Below are 12,082 nucleotides of genomic sequence, written 5' to 3'. Positions count from 1 at the left end.
CTTGGGATGGAATTAAATACCTCACATTTGCAGAGCCAGAGAGATATGACTGGATCATCTGAGATGCCAGGGATCAAACCCAGGTCAGCCACGTGCAAGCCAAACACCTTACCTGCTGTGCTATCACGCCGGCCCCAAGACAGGAGTAATTCTTTTTTTTTTTTTTTTTTTTTTTTTTTTTTTTGGTTTTTGGGCCACACCCGGCAGTGCTCAGGGGTTACTCCTGGCTGTCTGCTCAGAAATAGCTCCTGGCAGGCACGGGGGACCATATGGGACACCGGGATTCGAACCAACCACCTTTGGTCCTGGATCAGCTGCTTGCAAGGCAAATGCCGCTGTGCTAGCTCTCCGGGCCCAGGAGTAATTCTTAAGCACTTCTGACTGTGGCCCCCAAACAAAAACAACCTAAGGAAAAGATTTTACATATGCAAATCAGGTGCTCTATCTCTGGGCCATATTCAAGGTTCCCTCATTGGATTTTAAGTTCTTTTATATATTTTAGATGTAAAAAGTTTTTTTTTGGGGGGGGGTGGAGTCTATACCCTGCAGTGCTCAGAAATTACTCCTGGCTCTGTGCTCAGAGATCATTCTGCATGAGGCTCGGGGAATCATATATGGTGCCAGGGACCAAACCTGGGCCTTCAGCTATACTATCTCTCTGGCCCCATAAAATCTTTTTTTCTAATGACTTTTTAATCGAATCACCATGAGATACACAATTCTTGTCCTACATTACTGTATTACCACAGCAGCAATCCAGCCCCAGCCATAAAAGGGGCTCAAGGTATAACACCCCCCCTCCCACCTCAACCCACCCTGCCCCAGTAAAGAGTCCTGTGGACTCTGCAGCAGTTTGAAGAGGCAATTGGAGCAGCAATCTGACTGAACTGTTTCTACTCCTGGTATGACTTTTCTCCCTGATCTCCACAGACCTTCAACTGTATCTTTTTGGACTGCTTATCCTTTACTTTGTTAGTCTGTTCCTTATACCTGGCCCTCAATCTGACTTTACCCTGATCCCAAACCCAGCTCTCTTTCTCTCTCTCTCTCTTTCTCCCCATCCCGGCCTAGGGGTTTGTCATAAGGTCCCTGGATTCCCTGTTAAAAAAGGATCCAGGGCGATAGCACAGTGGTGGGGCATTTGCCTTTCACGCCGCTAACCCAGGACAGACTGAGGTTCGATCCCCTGGAGTCCCATCTGGTCCCCCAAGCCAGGAGCGATTTCTGAGCGCATAGCCAGAAGTAACCCCTGAGCATCATCAGGTATGGCCCAAAAATCCTACCCCCCCAAAAAAAAAAGTGGCTTGAAGTATCTAAAAGGCTTGAACTATCTAGTCAGAGTCTTGCCTGCTTGACCTTCGAAGGCCCTGGTGGACTCTGGAACACAGCTACAAAGTAGTTCCTGGTTGAATTTCAGTCATACAATGTCTAACACCCACACAGAGCACATTTCCTACCACCAGTGTCCTCAGTTTACCTCCTGCCCTTTCTTCTCTTCCACCTGCTTCTATGAAAGACACTTTTCTTTCCTCCCCCCCTCTCTTGCTCTCTCCCACCCCCCACTATATCTTTATCAGATATGTCTTTGGCAGGAATTGACTCCCAGTTTGTGATTTGTCTTCTCATTCTCATAATATGTCTGTTTATATATATACAATATATATACACACATATATTACAAATGTACCATATGGGATATGTTTTTATAATATTAGAGAGAGAATGAGTTTGAATGTGACCCAGAGCCTCATCCATTCAAAATATGCTCTCTGTTACCCAGCTACATCTCTGACCCAATTCAATTTTATAACACATGATTTGGTTTTTATTTCATAAGCAAAGGATAAGGTCTTTACAATTTGGTACCAGGCAGTAGACTAGCTTTCAGAAAATATCCTGCAACTTGGTTGTGTAAAACTCAGGTGCTGGTTTATAACAACAGGGTTTTCTCTGATTTCAGGACTCAAGATTATGGAGAAGAACTTTCAGGACAAAGAAAAGCAAAGAGGGCGTAGTTCCTCCTATGCTGGTCCAGAGGACATGGCCACCTTGAAACAGTGGCCAGACCCAAGGAAAGGCAGCCAGGCTGGAACTTCAATTTCAAAAGTCAAGGTCACTGAATCATAGTGATGACTGAGGATCACTGAGTTGGAAAAAGGTCAAAGAAGAATTTGTCCCTTTTAGACCGATGTTTTCATTGTTAGTACCCATAAATAAGCCAAGGGAGCATTTGGATTCATTAAGGGCCCCGATATACAATAAGAATGCATATGGCAGGGGCCAAAGTGATATGGCACAGTGGAGAGGGTGCTTGCCTGCATTTAGCTGATCCAATTTTGATCCCCAGCATCCCTTGAGCACTGCCAGGAGTAAATCCTGAGTACAGAGCCAGGAGGAATCCCTGAACCTCACCAGATGTGACCCCCAAAAAACAAAACAAAAAAAGCATATAACAGAAGAAATTTACCCCCATTATTTTTGGAAAACAAGCATCTGGAAAAAAGACTGAAGCATAAATGTGAATTTCTTGCCGTTTTACTGGGGCCAACTCTAACATCAATTCCTAGACGTAAAAGCAGAATTTCTCTATTCTACTTTGCCATGTCCTTTCTCTAAAGTCCTAGCTCTTGTGGAAATATATAAATATATACTAAATACTTGAATAATATTAAACATAAGGTTTCTTATGGAAATATATTTTAGATGTATTAAATATTTTAATGTATTTTAAAATGAAGACTTTCTACGCATTCGATGACACGAAATCCTCAGGAATCCTTGAGAAAAATAAGTCACTATTTAGCGAGTTGAGAGAGAATGGAACCCAAACCCAAATTTCAATATATGAGATGGTCTTTCTGGGTAAGCCTAATGTGCATGATTGGAGTGATTAACTTTCCTGTGGTTAATGCTTCACTTATTTGTTAAACATTGATTTTTCCATTGGCTAATACAGTTGGTGTGCTTTGGATCTGGAACAATTAAAGCATGAATAAGTAACAATGGTAGAAACATTTTAATTGGTGAGTGGCCAGTGGAAAAAAAGGAGGCCCGGATTGAAGTATTTCTCACAATCAGGATTAGCCATTTTACAAGATGAAGTCATCTTCCTTTGGAACACTGCCCTCACAGCAGTAGGATATCCAGCTAGCAATTGTTTATTATGCATGCACATAGCATAAATATGTTCAACTATCAAAGAGGCAGCAGCAATAGATAGAAGAGAGTAGAGATTTCAACTAGTTCGAAGGTCAAACTTTAGAAAGAACAAGTAACCCTGAGCTGCTGACAAGGAAGCCTTGATTGTTTTATTGGTGTGTAAAGAGTCAGGGGTCAAAAAGAAGGGGGCGTTGGACTTGACTGAGATCCAAATACAAGGAAATACTAAATCCAATGAACATCCCTGACCTCTGTACTGTCTCCCTGGCCCTCAAGCCTTGAATCTAAGTATGCTTTTAATATATTAAAATATATATTAAATACCTACTAGAAGAATACACTGAGATTTAGTTAGCATCGAATAGAGAGAAAGACATTGTTGTCTTTCAATCTCAGCTTGCTTTTCTTTCCTTTGTATTACCTGTACTAAGAAATGAATGTTGAATTCTCCACAGAGTCATAGTACCTTACAATTAAGATTGTGGTCCTACACTCTTTCAATGAATCCAGCTTTTTTCCCTGTGGCAGGTGTTTTCTAACTATGTAAAACACAGCTATGAGTTCTATCATTGACTAGTTGTGCATATGTTTTTAAATGCAATAAAGAAAAGAAAAAACCTTCTGTGTTGAACACAGTCCTTGATCTGTATGCATTTTTCTTTTTATTTTCCCCCTCACATGGTATTTGTGTTTATAGTAAATAACCTTCCACAACTTCAAAGAGTCACTAGGATGGGTGCAGGATCTGGGAGATACTGTGTGTGTGTGTGTGTGTGTGTGTGTGTGGTTTTTGGGTCACACCCGGCAGTGCTCAGGGGTTATTCCTGGCTCCAGGCTCGGAAATTGCTCCTGGCAGGCACGGGGGGGGGGGGGGGGGGTGGGGGGGGGACGGGGACCATATGGGGCACCGGGATTTGAACCGATGACCTCCTGCATGAAAGGCAAATGCCTTACCTCCATGCTATCTCTCCGGCCCCTTGGAGAGACTTTTTAAACACAATCTGAGTTCTGGTGGCCCACTGTTGCAAGCCTGGTTCTCTGGATGTAAATGTCGAGAAAAAGTTGAGAGGGGCAAAAAGAGAACGTGTGGGGGAAGCCCTTGGTAGGGAAATGGGCATAGGAGAATTGGGCAGGTGGGATAGTTAAGAAGACAAGCAAATGGGACCATCCCGAGGAGGGAGTCCCAGCAGAGATCACTGTTTAGCTGAGAATTGGGTTGAGCAGAAATCTGAGCACACACACCCCACAGTCTCTCTCCCACATAGCAGGACCCTGGCTTCAAAGAAGCCTAAAGGAGGTCATGGTGGGAGGCTGTTGGCCCATGATATTCCCTGCAGCTGGGCAGTGAGTCACTCTTACAAAGGGCTCTGAGTAACATCTGACTGTATCTACCCCACAAGGGCAGGAAGGAAGAAACAACCGTGAAGACAAATGTTGATGACTCTTGGTGTTTGGTCAGATGTGGAGAGAAAGAGGTCAAAGACCAACTTGATTCCAAGATGTTTTTTTATCTAAGAGCAGAGTGGAAAAGGGTCCTCTTTTCCTCTCCCAAAAGAAGACTCATGGCAGGGAGAAAGAATCTGCTCACATTTTTGTTTATTTTATTTTTTGGTTTCCAGGGCTACATTTGGCAGGGGTAGGACTTACTCCTGGTTCTGTGCTCAGGGGAAAGTGCCAGATATAGAACCAGGCTTGGCTGCATGCAAGGCAAGCACCCTTTCTATTGTACTAGCTCTCAGGCCTCAAAAAAAATTTTTTTTTTTGGCCCTCAAATTTTTATTGAAATTCAGACACTGAATTTAAACTGAGTCATGATATTGTCACTTTCTCACCTAGCTAAATAAGGTCATTTCCTTATGAGAAAGGATTAATGTACTTCGTTTAACTAAGTATTTAGTTAAGGAGCGGAGCTGGAAAAAGGATTGGCTTTTGAGAAATCAGTTATTTGCGAACATTTGCAACATTTTGGATGAGCTCTGAAGTTAGCTAATATTGTAAGAACTTAGAATCTAGCTTCAATAATCTTTTTAAAAATATTTTTTATTGAGACCTCTGTGAATTACAAGTCCTTCCTAGTTGGATTTCAGGCATCCAGTGACAGTGAATTAGAGCCATTCCCATCACCAGTGTTGACCTTCTTCCATCAAAGGTTCCAGTGTGCATCCCATACCTCTACCCTTAGCTCTTTGGCATACCAGTGTAACAGGTCTATTTTAAGTTTAGATTGTTGTAGTTTGGGTTTCTTGATTCTATTGTAGTTGATGTTGGCTTAGGTATTTAGTTCTGACGTTTTATTTCCCCACCAATGCACCTGAGACTTGGCCTCTAGGCCCCATCCTCCTTTATTTTTCTTTCCTCAATTTATAGAAGGATGCAGAAATATGAAGCAAAACAAAGTGATTCTTGTCCCAGGTTCTATAAAAAAAGGCAGGAGCCCCTATCTAAAAGATAAAAATTAATTTTTTTTAAAGGGGAGCTGTTCTGGAGTGATAGCACAGCAGTAGGGAGTTTGCCTTGCACGTAGTTGATCCAGGACAGATGGTGGTTCAAATCTGGCATCCCATATGGTCCCCCAAATCAGGAGCAATTTCTGAGTGCCTAGCCCGTAGTAACCCCTGAGCATCACCAGGTGTGACCCAAACCTCCACCAAAAGGGGGGGTGTCAGTTTTTGTTTTTGTTTTTGTTTTTTACATAGGCACAGCAAACTTTGGGAAAATTAGAAAGGAAATACTCTTGACATATAAAAAGGTTTACCCTACCCATGAAGCATCTTGTCATAAGACCGACTACAGGCTCCAGGCATAATTGTCCAACCCCAAGGTCTTTCTTCATGGTCTCAAGAAAAGCTCTACTCAATCGTGGTTGTCGCAGTCCGGCTTCTGTAATTAGAGATCTTGGTTTTTGCACAGAGCCTATGTCCACTCTGGGACGTCACTAAGCATTTTTTGATTTCATCTCACTGTTAGGTGGAGAGACAAGGAAACCTGTCCTAAAAGCAAGTTGTTGCTGTTCCCTAGTTGTCAAGGTGTCATCTGAGCCCACCCTGGGCAAATTGGTGTAGGTGGCATGAGGGCCTTGCCAGGCAGAAGTTTGATTCCTGGTGCTGGTACAGACAATTGTACTGGTTCTAAGGATGGGATCCAAGGTTCGGGCCTAGACAGTTGATGTTTGATCAACTGAGGCCTAAGTCAAGTCACTATGACCAATCTTCAGGGTAAAAGGTGCTCCTTGCACATTAAAATGTGTGAGTTTCTATTAGAGAAGAACTTCTTTCTATTTGTAAGATTTCCCCATTTTAATGTGCCTATGCGAAAAGGAATAATGCCACATGATACTACTGGTGCATATGGGGGTAAAAACAGTAAGTTCAATAATAGCCTGGTTCTAACTTAAACTCAGATCCTAAGAGAAATTTATATAATAGAATTTCATATTAGTATATTCATAAAAGGGGTTGGGAAAAAAACTTCTACATTCGGAAATATACACTGAGTAATAACTATTAAGGAAATGCGTCTACAGAAATATACAAAGGAAAACGTAGATATCTATCCCTTTTAAGTCCTTTGAGATAGATTTTTTTTGGGGGGAGGAAGGGATGGAATAAAATCCAGAGCACAGTTTCATTTCGAATTGTGGTCTTGTGGAATCTGAGAAATGTCTTGTTTTGTTTTGTTTTTGACACACACCTGGTGATGCAGGGGGTTTAAGAACTGAGGGTAAAGAAGGTTAAATAGGGAGAGATAAAGGGTCAGGTTTAAGAGAGTGAGAGGATAGAAGTTTGATTTGTGGGGCCGGGAAGGTGGCGCTAGAGGTAAGGTGTCTGCCTTACAAGCACTAGCCAAGGAACGGACTGCGGTTCGATCCCCCGGCGTCCCATATGGTCCCCCCAAGCCAGGGGCAATTTCTGAACGCATAGCCAGGAGTAACCCCTGAGCGTCAAACGGGTGTGGCCCAAAAACCAAAAAAAAAAAAAAAAAAAAGTTTGATTTGTAAGGTGGTAGGCAAGGAAGGAGGAAAATGAGGAACTATATAACTATATAACAGGGACTATATACAATATAGACAGGCATTATGTACAGTACAGATTAGACAGACCTAGAAGTGTCCATCACATAAACACACACACACACACACACACACACACACACACACACACACACACATAAAGCTTCAGTGATCTTTAAGCATGAGAGCAATCTTATACCTTAGGGTGCATATAATAACATTTGCAGCATTCTTTTTTGTTTGTTTTGTTTTGTTTGGGGGCCACACCCAGCAGTGTTCAGGGATCATTCCTGGTGGTGCTGGGGGACTATATGTGATTCTAGGGATCAAACCCTGGCCATCTACATGGAAGGCAAGTGACCCACTCTATACTCTCACTCTGGCCCTTTGCAGACATTGTTGAGGCTGGCAACTACATTGGAGGGAGGAATTTGCTTCTGGTCTTGAGTGACTGGGTACTAAAGATGTTGCTAAGAGTTCAATGAGAAAGCTCTCACTCACCCAGCTCTGTCCCAGGTAAATGCAAGAGCTCCAGATCAGAAAACTACTGGGAACAGACCCTTGTATCACGGAATTCTTGGAGGAGGGAAGAGGAAGCTGGTGTCTGGGGTTAAATCCCAATATTGTGCTACTGTATTTCCTGTTGCTTTTCACCTCTCATTCACTCCTTCAGTCATTCATTTGTTCCACCTATTGTTACCAAGTATTGCTACTTGTTTAGCACTGGAACCAGACCGTTCTCACAGATGCTGTGAGGTGAGTTTGGAAGTGAGACTACAGGATGCTGCCAATGGGTGCCAGGTCATAGAACCTGGTGAAGTTGAGCAAGTCATGAAACTAGATCTCAGCCAAGGGACACTCCTCTGGAAGGCTCTGAGTGGCGAGGTGGGGGAGTTGCGGTGCTTTCAGGGATGGGGTGTGGGCTAGCTCATGTGTTAGGGTCTTGATGCAGGCTGTTGGCACGTGACCTGGGGTTCCACATGCCTGACCTCTCTGTCCACTCTGCTCCAAGCCAGTAGTGAACTGCAAAAGAGAAAGCGAGCAGCCACCAGTTTCTCTGACCTGATCTTCAAAGCCACCACATCATTTTTCTACCTTTATTTTCTTGTAGATACTTCTATTTGATGATGATGATGATGTGAAGCAAGATAGTTTTTTGTTTGTTTATTTATTTTGTTTTTGTTTTTTCCACATATGGTGGTGCTCAGGGGTTACTTCTGGCTCTGTACTCACAAATCGCTCCTAGCAATGCTCAGCGGATCATATGGGATACTGGGGATCGAACCCAAACTAGCTGTGTATAAGGCAAGCACCCTACCTGCTGTATTATCTCTCCAGCACTCACAAGGTAGTTTTTATTGAAAAACTAAAATAATAATAATAATAATAATATATCGGGCCCGGAGAGATAGCACAGCGGCGTTTGCCTTGCAAGCAGCCGATCCAGGACCAAAGGTGGTTGGTTCGAATCCCGGTGTCCCATATGGTTCCCCGTGCCTGCCAGGAGCTATTTATTTCTGAGCAGACAGCCAGGAGTAACCCCTGAGCACAGCCGGGTGTGGCCCAAAAACCAAAAAAAATTTAAAAAAAAAATAATAATAATAATACATACTTAGAAAGATGTGAGAGGAGAGAAAGAGGGAAAATACATGTTTATGAGACAACATGAGCTTCTTCAGAGTGGAAATAAGCAAAGAAATAGAGAGATAAGATAAATAGCAAGAAAAGTGTTTAAGGGAGATAGAACACCAGCTTGAAGAACAACCCCAAATCACCTCTATGTAATGTGGCCGGGTACTGCTCCCCAGAAGGGTACCACCCTGGGGGCCACCCTGGGAGTCAGCTTCCAGGACTGATTTGCTTTGCTGGGTTGTTGATTCAGTTCTAAAGTTTGGGTGGGAAGTTCTGGAGCCTGTAAAGAGCATTCGCTCTTTCCTAGAGTGGGGACCCACCTAACTCAGGACCCACTAACTCAGACAGAACCAATTAGAACCAGAAAGGCAGGGGCTGGAGCAGTGGTGCAGCGGTAGGGTGTTTGCCTTGCACGAGGCTGACCCAGGATGGACCTCGGTTCAATCCCTGGTGCCCCATATGGTCCCCCAAGCCAGGAGCGATTTCTGAGCACAGAGCCAGGAGTAACCCCTGAGTGTCACTGGGTGTGGTCCCCTCCCGCAAAAAATTAACCAGAAAGGCAATCAAGCAGGACTTGGGAATGGTGAATTACCAGCAGGTCAAGGGAAAGGGGGCATTTAGGGTGGGTTTCAGGGAAAGATTCTGTAGGGCACCTGGATCCCAAGAAGAAACTGATCTTGGGAAGGTCGATAGTCTGGTGTGTCCTGCAGGGGAGCCACAGGGACCAGAAAGCCTGGTTAAGAGTTGTAGCATTGGGCCCAGAGAGATAGCACAGTGGCGTTTCCCTTGCAAACAGCCGATCCAGGACCAAAGGTGGTTGGTTCAAATCCCGATGTCCCATATGGTCCCCCGTGCCTGCCAGGAGCTATTTCTTTTATTTATTTATTTATTTTGGTTTTTGGGCCACACCCGTTTGACGCTCAGGGGTTACTCCTGGCTATGTGCTCAGAAATCGCCCCTGGCTTGGGAGAACATATGGGACGCCGGGGGATCGAACCGCGGTCCTTCCTTGGCTAGCGCTTGCAAGGCAGACACCTTACCTCCAGCGCCACCTACCCGGCCCCGCCAGGAGCTATTTCTGAGCAGACAGCCAGGAGTAACCCCTGAGCACTGCCGGGTGTGACCCAAAAAAACAACAACAAAAAAAAAACAACAAAAAAAGAGTTGTAGCATTAAATAATTAATTATGGTGCTGGATGGAGATGGATGGAGGGAGGGATATTTCCCTGCCATCCCAGGCCATGTGGCTCTGCAACCCCCATTCAGCTGGCGGGTCCCAGGCGGAATCAGACTTATCCAGAGATAGGCATCAGGAAGTATCAGCTTTATTCATTCCTATCCACCACAAGTGTGGCCTCTATCATAACCTTTTAAGTATTTAGTTATTCTTAGCTAGCCCTGCATCTTAACTCCTTTCAGCCATTTTTCCTTTGACCTCCATGCTGGCCAAAGACCAAAAGGCAAAAAGGGCAAAAAGCCAAAGGAGAGCCGACCCCCTAATTCCCTGGGTCAAAGGCTTTATCTATCTTTTCCAAGACCCCTCAAAGAGTTACTGCTGAAGAGCCAGAAGGATAGCACAGTGGGGAGGGTGTTTGTCTTGCATGCTGCCAACCTGGGTTTGATTTCCGTTCATCTCATATTGTCCTCCAAGCCTGCTAGGAGTGATTTCTGAGCACAGAACCAGGAGTAATCTCTGAGCACCGCTGGGTATGGTCCAAAAAAACAACAAAGAATCTCAGGGGATTATAAGGGATGGTGGGATTCAAACCGGGGTTTCTCCTGTGTTAGCTTCGTGCAAGGCAAATGCCTTACCACTATGCTATCTCTTAGGCCCCACAACAAAGAATCTTGATGGATACAGGAGGGCCAAGAACACAAAGTCATCAGGGTGGTTTGACTGCCTAAGAGTGAGTCCTGAGTCAGGCCAGAAGTTGGTTAGGGGAGGGATATCTTTGCAAAAGGCAAGCTACACTTGGAAAGTCTGTTTTGAAAAGCCTATTCCACAGTCCCTGCTCCAAGCTATCTGGATCACTTCTTTGGGACCTCCCCTCTTTTCCCACCCCCATTTTTTTTTTTTTTTTTTTTTTTTGGTGGCCACATCGAGGAATGCTCAGGTTTTACTCCTGGCTCTGCAGTCAGGGATTACTCCTATGGGATATCAGGGATTAAACCTGGATTGGCAGAGTGCAATGCAAGCACCCTATCTGTTATACTATCTCTCTGACTCCTGGGCCTACCTTTAAGTACCACACCCCACATTTCCCTATCACCAGGGAAGAGCACCAATGTCCATGCTCATTAACTGGAGGATGATAGTAAAATAGGTTCTACCTGGGCCCGGAGAGATAGCACAGAGGTGTTTGCCTTGCAAGCAGCCGATCCAGGACCAAAGGTGGTTGGTTCGAATCCTGGTGTCCCATATGGTCCCCCGTGCCTGCCAGGAGCTATTTCTGAGCAGACAGCCAGGAGTAACCCTGAGCACCGCCGGGTGTGGTCCAAAAACCAAAAAAAAACAAAAAAACAAAAAAAAAATAGGTTCTACCTGAGCCCTTGGGGGGAAAATCAAAATGTACTCTGTCATAGTGAGCAGTCACATGACAGAATGCTGTGCAGTGAACAAAACAAGAATGGACACAACTGATGTCCATTTCAGTGTGTCTGGGGTTCCCAGACTGAGGCTGAAGGGAGCAGGCAGCCTGGCATTTCCTGTGACTCGAGACAGGAAATGCAGAAAGCCTAAGCCATAGCACAGGGATTAGGGCCCTCACCTTGAATGTGACCAGCCTGGGTTCAGTCTCCAACATCTCCAACATCCCAGACGTTGGCACTGAGCACTGCCAGGATTAATTCCTGAGCCATATGTAATCCCTGAGTACCCCCAGGTGTGCCCCCAAACAAAAGCCAGACCAGAAGCATGGCACTAGGCAGAGTTCAAGGATGGAAAAAGGAATCAGATTCATGGTTTCGCAGGACCATGGTAGTGAGGGCAAGTTCTAACTAGCGAAGGGCTTGCAGACATTTTCTGGAGGAATGCTAATGCCCTGTGCTCTTCTCTGGGTGGATGGTGGCTATTTCTGTTAATAAAGGACTTAAGTGAAGTAGCTGAGAATATCTATAATTCTGTTTAAAATTTTGTTGTTTGGGGGCCAGAGAGATAGCATGGAGGTAAGGCATTTACCTTGCATGCAAAAGGTCAGTGGTTCGAATCCCAGCATCCCAGATAGTCCCCATGCTTGCCAGGAGCGATTTCTTTCTTTCTTTTTTATTTATTTATTTTTGGTT

This window comes from Suncus etruscus, chromosome 5, assembly GCF_024139225.1.
Source record: "Suncus etruscus isolate mSunEtr1 chromosome 5, mSunEtr1.pri.cur, whole genome shotgun sequence".
NCBI lineage: Eukaryota > Metazoa > Chordata > Mammalia > Eulipotyphla > Soricidae > Suncus > Suncus etruscus.
Note: the sequence above shows the minus strand (reverse complement) of the source record.